A 12,574-nucleotide genomic window follows, 5' to 3' on the forward strand; every position below is an offset into this window, starting at 1 on the left:
TGGTCCTTAACCTCCATGTGTTTGAGGTCCTTCCAAACTTCTTGTTGTGATTTAGTTCTAATTTCAAGGCATTATGGTCTGAGAATATGCAGGGGACGATCCCAATCTTTTGGTATCGGTTCAGACCCGATTTGTGACCCAGTATGTGGTCTATTCTGGAGAAAGTCCCATGTGCACTTGAGAAGAGTGTGTATTCAGTTGAGTTTGGATGTAAAGTTCTGTAGATATCTGTGAAATCCATCTGGTCCAGTGTATCATTTAAAGCTCTCGTTTCTTTGGAGATGCTGTGCTTAGAAGACCTATCGAGTATAGAAAGAGCTAGATTGAAGTCACCAAGTATAAGTGTATTATTATCTAAGTATTTCTTCACTTTGGTTATTAATTGATTTATACATTTGGCAGCTCCCACATTCAGGGCATATATATTGAGGATTGTTAAGTCCTCTTGTTGGATAGATCCTTTAAGTATGACATAGTGTCCCTCTTCATCTCTCACTACAGTCTTCAGGGTAAATTTTAGTTTATCTGATATAAGGATGGCTACCCCTCTTTTCTTTTGAGGGCCATTCGAATGGTAAATGGTTCTCCAACCTTTTATTTTCAGGCTGTAGGTGTCCTTCTGTCTAAAATAGATGGGTCCTGCTTTTTTATCCAGTTTGAAACCCTGCACATTTTGATGGGGTCATTAAGCTTGTTCACGTTCAGAGTTACTATTGAGAGATACGAGTTTAGTGTCATCATGATATCTATTCAGTCCTTGTTTTTGTGGATTGTTCCACTGAACTTCTTCTAAAAGGGGAATTTTAAGAGTCCCCCTTAAAATTTCTTGCAGAGCTGGTTTGGAGGTCACATATTCTTTCAATTCCTGCCAGTCTTGTAAGCTCTTTATCTCTCCTTCCATTTTGAATGAGAGCCTTGCTGGATAAAGTATTCTTGGTTGCATGTTCTTCTCATTTAGGACCCTGAATATATCCTGCCAGCCCTTTCTGGCCTGCCAGGTCTCTGTGGAGAGGTCTGCTGTTACCCTAATACTCCTCCCCATAAAAGTCAGGGATTTCTTGTCTCTTGCTGCTTTAAGGATCTTCTCTTTATCTTTGGAATTTGCAAGCTTCACTATTAAATGTCGAGGTGTTGAACGGTTTTTATTGATTTCAGGGGGGGATCTCTCTATTTCCTGGATCTGAATGCCTGTTTCCCTTCCCAGATTAGGAAAGTTTTCAGCTAGAATTTGTTCAAATACATATTCTGGCCCTCTGGCCCTTTCGGCGCCCTCGGGAACCCCAATTAAACGTAGGTTTTTCTTTCTCAGGCTGTCGTTTACTTCCCTTAATCTATCTTCATGGTCTTTTAATTGTTTGTCTCTTTTTTCCTCAGTTTCCCTCTTTGCTATCAACTTGTCTTCTATGTCACTCACTCGTTCTTCCACCTCGTTAACCCTCATCGTTAGGACTTCTAGTTTGGATTGCATCTCATTCAATTGATTTTTAATTTCTGCCTGATTAGCTCTAAATTCTGCAGTCATGAAGTCTCTTGAGTCCTTTATGCTTTTTTCTAGAGCCACCAGTAGCTGTATAATAGTGCTTCTGAATTGGCTTTCTGACATTGAATTGTAATCCAGATTTTGTAACTTTGTGGGAGAGAGGACTGTTTCTGATTCTTTCTTTTGAGGTGAGGTTTTGCTTCTAGTCATTTTGCTCAGTGCAGAGTGGCCAAAAGCGAGTTGTATTGGGAAAAGGAGAAAAAGAGAGGAGAGAAAGAAGGAAAGAAAAGAGAAAGAGAAAAAAAAGGAAGAAAAAAAGAAGAAAAAGAGAAAGAAAAAGAAAGGGAAAAAAAGGGTGGGGGAAGCAAACAAATCAAAAAGCAAAACAAAACAAAAAAAACAAAAAAATAAAATAAAATAAAATAAAACAACCAAACAACAAACAAAAAAAACCCACCGGGGAGTATCTTCTGATTCTGTATACTTTAAGTCCCGTGACTTCCCCTGGAACTTGTCCTTCTAGCTGGTCTTCTGGGGGAGGGGCCTGTTGTGCTGATTTTCAGGTGTTAGCACTTGGGGGAGCTGCTCTGCCCCCTGCCTGGTGCAGGGCTCAGTGGGGGTTGTTTACCCCGTGAGGCCCCCGGAGGAACAACCCCAGTGGCGGGGCCAGCTCTGGAGCCCTGGATTCAGCCCCCGCAGTAGCTCCAGTGCTCTCCGTCTGCAGGGCCTGGAGGCTCCGGGGCGGGGTCGCTGATCTGCTCAGCTGGGGCAGGAGCGTCCTCGCTGTCCTGGGCCCTCCCGGCCTCTGCCTGTCCCGGGGGAGGCCGGATCCCGGGCTGTGTCCCGGCGCCCTGTGCCCGGGTCTGCGCTGTTGGATTTGGGCTCCCGCCCCGCAGCCCCCTCCGCGGAGCCGTCCCCGAGCCCCCCGAGCTGCTCCCGCCCCGCAGCCCCCTCCGCGGAGCCGCCCCCGAGCCCCCCGAGCTGCTCCCGCCCCGCAGCCCCCTCCGCGGAGCCGCCCCCGAGCCCCCCGAGCTGCTCCCGCCCCGCAGCCCCCTCCGCGGAGCCGTCCCCGAGCCCCCCGAGCTGCTCCCGCCCCGCAGCCCCCTCCGCGGAGCCGCCCCCGAGCCCCCCGAGCTGCTCCGGTCCTGCCGGGTCCCGCCGTGCGCGCTGCAGCCCTTAGGGAGCTCGGCGCACTCCCCCGGGCGCAGGTGTCTGTTAGGGTCCCCGGGAGCCCGAGGGCATCCCCGCCCTCCTGGGTCCTGCTCCACCTCCCCGCGAGCCCCTTTCCGCCCAGGAAGGTCGGTGCAGCTCCTGCGTCTCCGGGACGGGGCTCTCCTGTCCTGGGGTCACTCGCCCCGGCCTCAGCCCGGCTCCTCGCGGGGCCCCTCCCCCTTGGAGGCCTTTTGTGTCTTTATTTCTGTTTCCCCGTCTTCCTACCTTGATAGATGCGCGAACTCTTCTCACTGTAGCATTCCAGCTGGTCTCTCTTTAATTCTCAGGCCAAATTCGTAGATTTTCAGGATTTGAAGGTTTTCTAGGTAATTTGGTGGGGACAGGTGATTTGGGGACCCTACTCTTCCGCCATCTTGCCCCTCACCCCTATCATGTATGATTTTTAAATATTTTCACCACTCTATGCCTTATCTTTTATTCTATTCATAGCGACTTTAGCAGAGCAAAAAACATTTTCAATTTTGATAGTTCAATTTTTCAATTTCTTGTTTCATGGTGCTTTTGGTGTTGTATCTAAAAACAACAAACCCAAGATCATGCAGATTTTCTCCTAGAAGAGATTCACATTTAGGTACTTTTAGTTCATTTTTATGTAAAGTGCAAGGTATATGTTGAGGCTCATTTTACTGCATGCAGATAGCCAATTGTTCTGGCACCATTTTTTGAAAAGTCTAATCTTTCTTTATTGAATTTCCTTTGCAACTTTGTCAAAAAATAAGTTGTCTGTATCTGTTTAGGTATATTTCTGGGTCCTCTATGATCTTCCATTGACCCATTTGTCTTAACACTTTTCCAATATACCGCACTATGTTGATCAGTGTAACTCCATGGAAACCTTGAAATCACATGAGTGCTCTGAGGGTTTTTTTAGAATTGTTTTGGCTATTCTGTTACTTTTGCATTTCCTTATGAATTTTAGAATCATTTTGTCTACAATATCTACAAAAAAAGCTTGCTAAAATTTGTCTGGGACTGCATTGAATCTATTGAATGAAATTGTAAAGAATTAACAATATTGTCTTCCAATCCATAATCATAGTATACCTCTCCATTTATTTGGAGCTTCTCTGATTTCTTTCATTGGTTATTTGTAGTTTTCCACTACAGATTCTGAACATATTTTATTCAATTTATATCTAAGTACTTTACTTTTTTTGTGCTATCAAAAGTGGTATTATTTTTTACATTTCAATTATAATTGTTTGTTGTTAATATGCAGGAAAACAACTGACTTTCGCATAATGACCTTGTATCCTGTGACTTGGCTAAAATTGCTTATTACTTCAAATACTTTTCTTGGTAGATACTTACAGGATTTCTACACAGACAATAACAATCGTCATCTGTGAATAAAGACAAATTTTTCCTTTTTTTTTTTTACATTCAATATGCCCTTTATTTTATTATCTTAACTCAATTGCACTAACTAGGATTTCCAGTACAATATTAAATAGGAGTAGTGAGAGAGGACATCCTTGCCTTGTTCCCAACCTCAGCAGGGGAAAAGCATTTGCTCTGTCACCACTGTATAAGACATTAGCTGTAGGGTTTTTTTTTAATACCCTATCTTGAAAGTTTTATAATGAATGGGTATTGAATTTGTCAAAAGCTCTTTCTATATTAATTAATATGATCAAAATTTTTTCTCATTTAATCTATTTAAATAATGGGTTATATTGACTAATTTTTGAATGCTGAAACAATCTTGCATTTTTGGAATGAAATCTATTTGTTTGTGATATATTATCCTTTTTATGTATTGCTAGACATGATTTGCTAATATGGTGCTGAGGTTTTGGTGCCTATGTTCATAAAGGGATAATGTTCTGAACTTTTGTTGTCTTTGTCTAGTTTTTATATTAGTGTAATGTTGGTCTCATAAAATAATTTGGGAAGTGTCAGTGAAATTTTAATTAAAGTCCTCAGAATATTTGTTCATAACACACACTAAAAGTTATTTTAAACTCATATGGAAGAGTTTGGATATAGGCAAAAATAGCCAAATTAGTTCTAATTTAAAAAAGGAAGTTGTACATGTCCTACTGATATTAAGATTTTTTATAAATCTGAATGGGAAGCCTAAGCCAATACATCATATAAATAGAATGGAGAGCTCAGAAATAGACCAATGAAATAAAAGCACTCTTTATATGATAGCAGGACATTTCAAATCAATGTGCAAAGGCCTGGTTGTTCAATAAACTGTACTGTAACAATTGGTTATCTATATAGGAAAAGCAAAGTAGGTTTCTACTGCTTTCTCGTGTCTCTTCAGATTCTCTCAACCTCACTTGTTTTCTCAATCTGTTATTCAGCCTTAATTACCACCTTCTTAGGCAAACCAGCCCAGCTCCCAGAATTTCCTCCTTGGAAGAAACAAGCAAACAAATTCCCTATCCCTACCTCACTTCAAAGGAGTCTTCAGACACAATTTCTCCAGAAAGTCTGACCATTATAAGAAGTCATGCACGGCCAGACTCATTATAATATAGTGGTCAGCATGGTATTTTACAACACTGTGTTGTTTACCATGCTTTCCTGTCTAATTTCTTTTACTTTTACTATACTAGGAACTATACTCTCTTAAATAAATCTTTAGCAGTTAATCCTTGTCTGAAGCTCATGTTTGTAGAGAACGCAAGTTTTCACCAACCTTTTGCCTGCCTCAAAATTAATAATCATTTGTTTAAAAAAATAAATATCTAAATCCAAAAATTAAAACTATTAGAAGTACATAAATATATAGAAGAACGTTTTCAATTATTATTTCAAGTATAATTAACAAACAGTGCTACATTTTCAGGTGTACAGTATAATATACACCTGAATAAATTCCATATATTTCCCAGTGTTTATCATAAGTGTACTCTTAATCCCCTTTATCTATTTCACCCATTCCCCACCTCCCTCTGGCAACCACCAGTTCATTCTCTGTATATAAGAGGTTGCTTTTTTGTTTCTCTGTTCATTTGTTTCTTAAATCCCACATTATGAATGGTATCATATGGAATTTGTCTTTCTCTGACTTATTTCACTTATCATGATACCCTCTAGATCAATCCATGTTGTTATAAATAGCAAGATTTCATTCTTTTCATGGCTCAGTAATATTCTATGTTGGCATTTATATACCATATCCTCTTTACCCATTCATCTATTAATGGATACTTGGGTTGCTTCCATATCTTAGCTAATATAAATAATACTGCAATAAACATAAGGATACATGTATCTTTTCAAGTTAATGTTTTCATTTTCTTTGGGTAAATAGTAGTAAAATTATTGGATCAAATGATAATTCTATTTTTAATTTTTTTAGGAACTTCCATATTGTCTTCCATAGAAGCTACACCACAAAAGACTTTTTGATCATTTGATTTTAATATAAAACATGAATATAGAAAGACCAAACCAAATATATGTATAGCTTAAGAAATTATGAACTGAACACCCTTGTAAAACACCACCCAGATCAAGAAATAGAATAGTGATAGAAACCCTAGAATCCTGCCCATGTGTGCGTTCCAATTACAATCCTCATCCTCAAAAGCAACTGTAATCTAGACCTTGTAGTAATCACTTCTTTGCATTTCTTAAAGATTTTATGATGCTAGGCTCAGTTGCTACACATTATAGCATAGTATTCTATTTTTTAAATTTTATTTTACTTTATTTAAATTCAGTTAATTAGCAAATAGTGTATTATAGAGATAGAGTTCAGTGATTTATCAGTTGCATATAACACCTAGTGCTCATTACATCAAGTGCCCTCCTTAATGCCCATCACTCAGTCACCCCGTCCCCCATCGACCTCCCCTTCAGCAACCCTCAGTTTCCTTTCTAGAGTTAAGAGTCTCTTACAGTTTGTCTCCTTCTCTAACTTATTTTTTTTTAAGATTTTATTTATTCATGAGAGACACACAGAAAGAGAGGCACAGAGACACAGGCAGAGGAAGAAGCAGGCTCCATGCAGGGAGCCTGATGTGGGACTCGATCCCGGGTCTTCAGGATCACACCCTGGGCCAAAGGTGGCACTAAACCACTGAGCCGCCAGGGCTGCCCTCCTTCTCTAATTTCATCTTTATTTTCCTACATTGTCAGAGTCTACAGCTATTATAAGAGACTATTGTTAGGTCCTTTGAATGGGAAAAGACTTTCAAAGCAATGAACACAAATACAAATCACAGAAAAAAATTAAATTTGACAACAGCAAAATTAACACCTCTGCACGACAGAAGATTTCAATTAAAAAATGAAAAAATAAAAAAATAAAACCCAAACTGACAAAAGGTATGATAACAAAAGACTGATACCTACAATATTTAAATATGATCTCTACATCTCTACAAAATTAGCCAAAGACTCTAAATAAGAAAAATGTGAAGCTCTGTTACTGCATCCCAATTATTCTCCCACTTGCTCTAGTCAGTTCTACAGAGACCCATATAGTGTCCAGACCTACCAAGGGTTTTTCTACCAAAACATCTTCTCTGCTACATTTGCAGAAACAAACAACTAGAAGCTGGATGATTTATTTTTGACTCAGTAAGGCACAGTATGAAGTTGAATTCAAGAACCATAGAAAGTCCCAGCCTCACCCCCAGCACTATTCCCCCCTCGCAGCCACCTCCCCAGCAACCAGCCTCCTGGGCTCCCTTCACAAACTTTTCTCCATGCAAATATAAATATATTTTTTTACTTTTTTCTTACCAAAAGGTAATAAACTAAACAAAATGTTCTGCTCTTTGCTTTTCTTACTCAACAGTATGTCTTGGATATTTTTCTCTTATGCACACAGAAAACTTTGTCATTGTTCTTACAGGTACATAATATCTGGCTCTATGGAAATTCCAAAAATTCTTTAAGTAATCACCTTTTGATAATACATTTGGATTGCTAATACCAAATTTGTGTGTTTACAAATAATGATACAGAAAAGTATCTGTAAACCAATGTCATATGATACTGGTTGATAATGGTATGACAGGAAAGGAGCTGGAACTGGACAATACAGGAACTGAGATATGGATTAGGAAGCTCACTGTAGAGCTGAAAGACAGCTTGGTAAACCTGGTCCTTGTAAGGGGAGGGAAGGGAAGACAGAAATGTAGCTGAAAGAAGGGAGATAGAATGCCCTGTCAGGATTGAACAATGTGAGGAATGTGGGGAGAAGTGACCAGGAGCTGCCCCTGTTCTGCCCTCCCTGAACTCCTGCCTCAGCCCAGGGACACAGCAAGGTCAGCTCATGCTTGTCACTTCAGGTCCCAGAACGCAGCCCATTGACCTCCCATATTTGGGGCAGGCATGAAAATGGGAGTCACACCAGATAAGAAAATGCCTCTTTCCAAGACCCTCCCTCCTCACCCTGAGGAAGCCCACCAATTAGAGACGTGCCTGAATTAACACACATCTAGCCCTGAGGCTGGGAAGCAGGCAGGGTTGTAGAGTGAGTTCACTCTCACAACTGCCAACTGAGGAGAAGATCTACAGGAAGGAGTGTCCCCATTGGATCTGGAAGCAGGAACATCAAGAAAAGGTTGTGGCCTGAGGTTGGACTTGTGATCACTCACAGAATACAGGATGCCTTAGGCAGTGAGAAAATCATGAAAGCACAGTATGGGAAGATGACCCAATACCCAGAATCACATACAGAAATTAACTGCCACAAAATGAACTATAATCTTCCTTACTTTTCCCATTTGAAGAGTAACTGTTCTACAGTTATGAAAGAAACTGAAGAGGAACAAAGAAATCAAAAAACATCCCATGCTCATGGATTAGAAGAACAAATATTGCTAAATAGTCTATACTACCTGAAGCAATCTACACATTTAATACACAGTCCCTATCAAAATACCAACAGCATTTTTCACAGAACTAGAATAAATAATGCTGGAACCACAAAAAAAAAAAAAATTAGCCAAAGCAATCCTGAAAAAGAGCTGGTGGCATCACAACTTTGGACTTCAAGCTATATTACAAAGCTAAAGTCATCAAGTCATTATGGTACTGGCACAAAAACAGACACAAAGATTGATGGAATAGAATAGAAAACCCGGAAACGGACTCACATCTATATGCTCAACTAATCTTTGACAAAGCAGGAAAAAATATCCAATGGAAAAAAAAAAGAGTCTCTTCAACAAATGGGTGTTGGGAAAACTGGACAGTAACATGTAGAAGAATGAACTGGGCCATTCTCCTACACCACCTACAAAAATAAATTCAAAATGGATGAAACACCTAAATGTGAGACAGGAAACCATCAAAATCCAAGAGGAGAACACAAGTAGCAACCTCTTTTTCCTCACTGCAGCAACTTCTTACTAAACACATCACCAGAGACAAGGAAAACAAAAGCAAGAATGAACTATTGGTACTTCATCAAGATTAAAAGCTTCTGCACAGCAAAGGAAACAGTCAACAAAACTAAAAGGCAGCCTATGGAATGGGAGAAGATATTCTCAAGTGACATATCAAATAAAGGGTTAGTATCCAAAAGCTATGAAGAACTTATCAAATTTAACACCCTAAAAATAAATAATCCAGTTAAAAAATGGGCAGAAGACATGAACAGATACTTTTCTAAAGAAGACATCCAGATGGCTAGCAGACACATGCAAAGATACTCAGCATCACTCATCAGCATGGAAATACAAGTCAAAAACATGATGAGATACTATCTCACACTTAAATAGCTAAAATTCACAACACAAGAAACAACAGATGTTGGTGAAGATGTGGAGAAAAAAGGAAAACTTTCATATTGTTGGTGGGAATGCAAACTCATGTAGCCACTCTGGAAAACAGTGTGGAGTTTCCTCAAAAAGTTAAAACTAGAACTACCTCACAAACCAGCAATTGCAGTACTAGGTATTTACCAAAGAATACAAAAATACTGATTTGAAGAGGCACATGTACCCTGATATTTATAGCAACATTATCAACAATAGCCAAACTAAGGAAAGAGCCCAAATGTCTATCAATTGATGAATGGATAAAGAAGATATGGTGTATACACACACACACACACATGCACACACACACAGGAATATTATTCAGCCATCAAAAAGAATGAAATCTTACCATTTGCAATGAAATGGATGGAGCTAGAGGGCATTATGCTAAGTGAAATAAGTCAGCCAGAGAAAGACAAATACTATATTATTTCACTCATATGTAGAATTTAAGAGACAAAACATATGAACATATGGGAAGGAAAAAAAATAGAGAGGGAAGTAAACCATAATATACTCTTAACTACAGAGAACAAACTGAGGGCTGAAGGAAGGAGGTAGGGGGATGAGCTAAATGGGTGATGGGCATTAAGGAAGACACCTGTTATGATGAGCACTGGGTGTTCTTATATGTAAACGATGAATCACTAAATTCTACTCCTGAAACCAATATTACACTAATATTGACTAACTAGAATTTAAACAAAGAATTGAAAGAACAAATAAACAATTAAAAACCATAGATTTTAAAATATAGAACACAGAAATAAAGATTGCATAGAATTCTAAAAAAAGAAAAATATCTGAGAGTCCTAAAAAAGAAAAAAAAATCACACGTTATACATTTACACTTGTTAAAGACACAGAAGAGTGTATAAACATATATCCAATTAAAAAATAATGTGATCTCCCATGTAGGAATAATCTAATTATATATTGAAGCATTTCCATTATCTTAAAATTCTCTTGTAGATCCAAACCACCTGGTGTTGAAAATGATCATTTCAGATTGAATTAGTGCTTTCACATTTTTCAGGTCCACGGTGATGAGTCCATGACTTGACTGTCCTTAGGACACAGCTAATCCTTGAGGAGTTGATAGCAGCTCCAAAGGCCTCAATAAATTTGTCATTATGAAGAGTGAAGATGAATGGGTTCAGAAAAGGGATCACCAGTGACACTACCTGTTGTACTTGGCTGCCGTGTTTGCTTGGGTTTCACACAGAGGAACGAGCAGGTGCCATTGCCAATCATGACACACACATAGAAAAGGTTTTCCTCCACCCAGAGGCTGAGGGGATCTTGAGGAGGTGAAGATGATGTAGGTATAGGAGACAATTATAGGTAGGGGTACAAGAACCAACCATAATGAATATAGTCATTAAAAAAGGATAAACTCTGTGAAAAGGCTGTCATCACAGGATAATTTGAGCAGTTGCCCTCGGTCACATAAAAAAAAAAGGTCTAACTTTTTTTTTTTTCAGAAGGTAAGCTGAAATGTGGCAAAGAGTAGCCAGATTTGAAATAGGAACCCAAACACCCATGACACAGTGACCACCCAGATGCAGGTGTGGCTGTTCATAATGATGTTTTTTCTCAAGGGGTTACAGATAGCCACATACTGGTCCACAGCCATTGATCCCATTAATATAAATTCTGATGTGCCCAAAGAAAGGTACAAATATAACTGCATGGCATGCTGTCAAAGATACTGCCTGAATCTCAGGAAGCAGCAACCCTCAGAGCATCAAGGGGATAGAAGTAGATAGAATCTCCAGGACAGAGTGGTAGCCAAGGAAGAAGTACATGGGGGACTGCAGACATTTATCAACATGGACAGTCACAATGATGACCATGTTCCCCATGACTGTCACTGAGTAGAAGAGGAAGAAGGTAGCAAATAAGATATGATATAATTCTGGGGAGCCAGGAAAGCCTAAGAGATAGAATTCAGTGGCACTACGATTCTCCAACATTTAGTTCTGAGTGGTTGTTCCTTGTGAAATCTAGAGAGTAAAAAAGAGATCACATGGATTCTGATCCCAAATGGTTTCAGATAGAGAAAATATTCCCCTCCTGTTCATAGATTCCACAACATGACTAGGAAGGGTTGAGGTTCTACTTTTCCCTCTACATAATCAGTGCTGATTTTTTTAAAAGAATAATCATGATATGTCAAGAAAATTAAATTTAGCCAAGAAGATGAGCCCAGTTACCAATGGCATATCATAGGCACCAGCCCCCTGCCCCACGTACACCACCTGCATCTCTCAATCCACAGACTTTCCTGCCTTCCATCGTGCTGTGAATAGCCATCCAATCTGCCTCTCTGACCACTATGCTCCTTTTTACCACTAATTCCCTTCCATCTTAAATGTTCTAAACTATGTGATATACTGAAAATATTCTGTGAGTTCTGCTCCAGTATCATACACTATAGAAAGTGTTCCTGCCCAATCCTACCAAGAGCTGGTATGTGTTTACTTTGCTTTTTCATGACATAGGGTCTATTTGCACTGGATCTATTTGAAAGCTCTTCCTTTCCCTCCATCATCATTGGTGTCACTGCTAGACATGAGTATGAACAACTCTTTAAGGGTTTTCTATAAGATCTTGAGGGCAAGGACTAAGTATTTCTCAGCCTACAGATCAGCTAGCTGCTTGACTGAATTACCACTTTTTTTGCCTCCCTATTCTTGGAAGGGGAAGCCTGTCCTGCTTTTCTCCTAGGTAAATGTCTTCTCATAGGTGACAGACTAACCAGAACCTGAGCTTGATCAATCAAGGGCCTCTCTCTCCCAATCCTAATACCAACAATCCACCTAGCCCAGTATAGTCTAGGAGGAACTAGAGGAGGACATGGGAGGAGCTGCCATCCTCTACCAGTCCCACATCACATCTTGTTGGGACCGGCAGACAAGAGGCTAAAGATCCAATATCAACATCCTTTGCCTTTGTGAGAGCTCAAAACTCTAGATCCAGCAGAGTCAAAGTCATCAAGTGTGAACTCTGGACTTAGCCCAAGCCCTACACACATGTGGCCATGGTCTCCATCTTACAGAAAGTAGAGTCTCCTCTGAGCCAACAAATAGGTTTTTCCTCCAAAACCATGTTTAAAAGAATC

General features: G+C 39.8%; 1 pseudogene; it reads right to left on the minus strand.

Annotated features, from left to right (window-relative positions):
* Window positions 1-4,108: 4,108 nt before the first annotated feature.
* On the minus strand, window positions 4,109-12,574 carry LOC125752682 (olfactory receptor 9A1-like; annotated as a pseudogene).

Source organism: Canis lupus, chromosome 16 (genome assembly GCF_003254725.2).
Source record: "Canis lupus dingo isolate Sandy chromosome 16, ASM325472v2, whole genome shotgun sequence".
Taxonomy (NCBI): domain Eukaryota; kingdom Metazoa; phylum Chordata; class Mammalia; order Carnivora; family Canidae; genus Canis; species Canis lupus.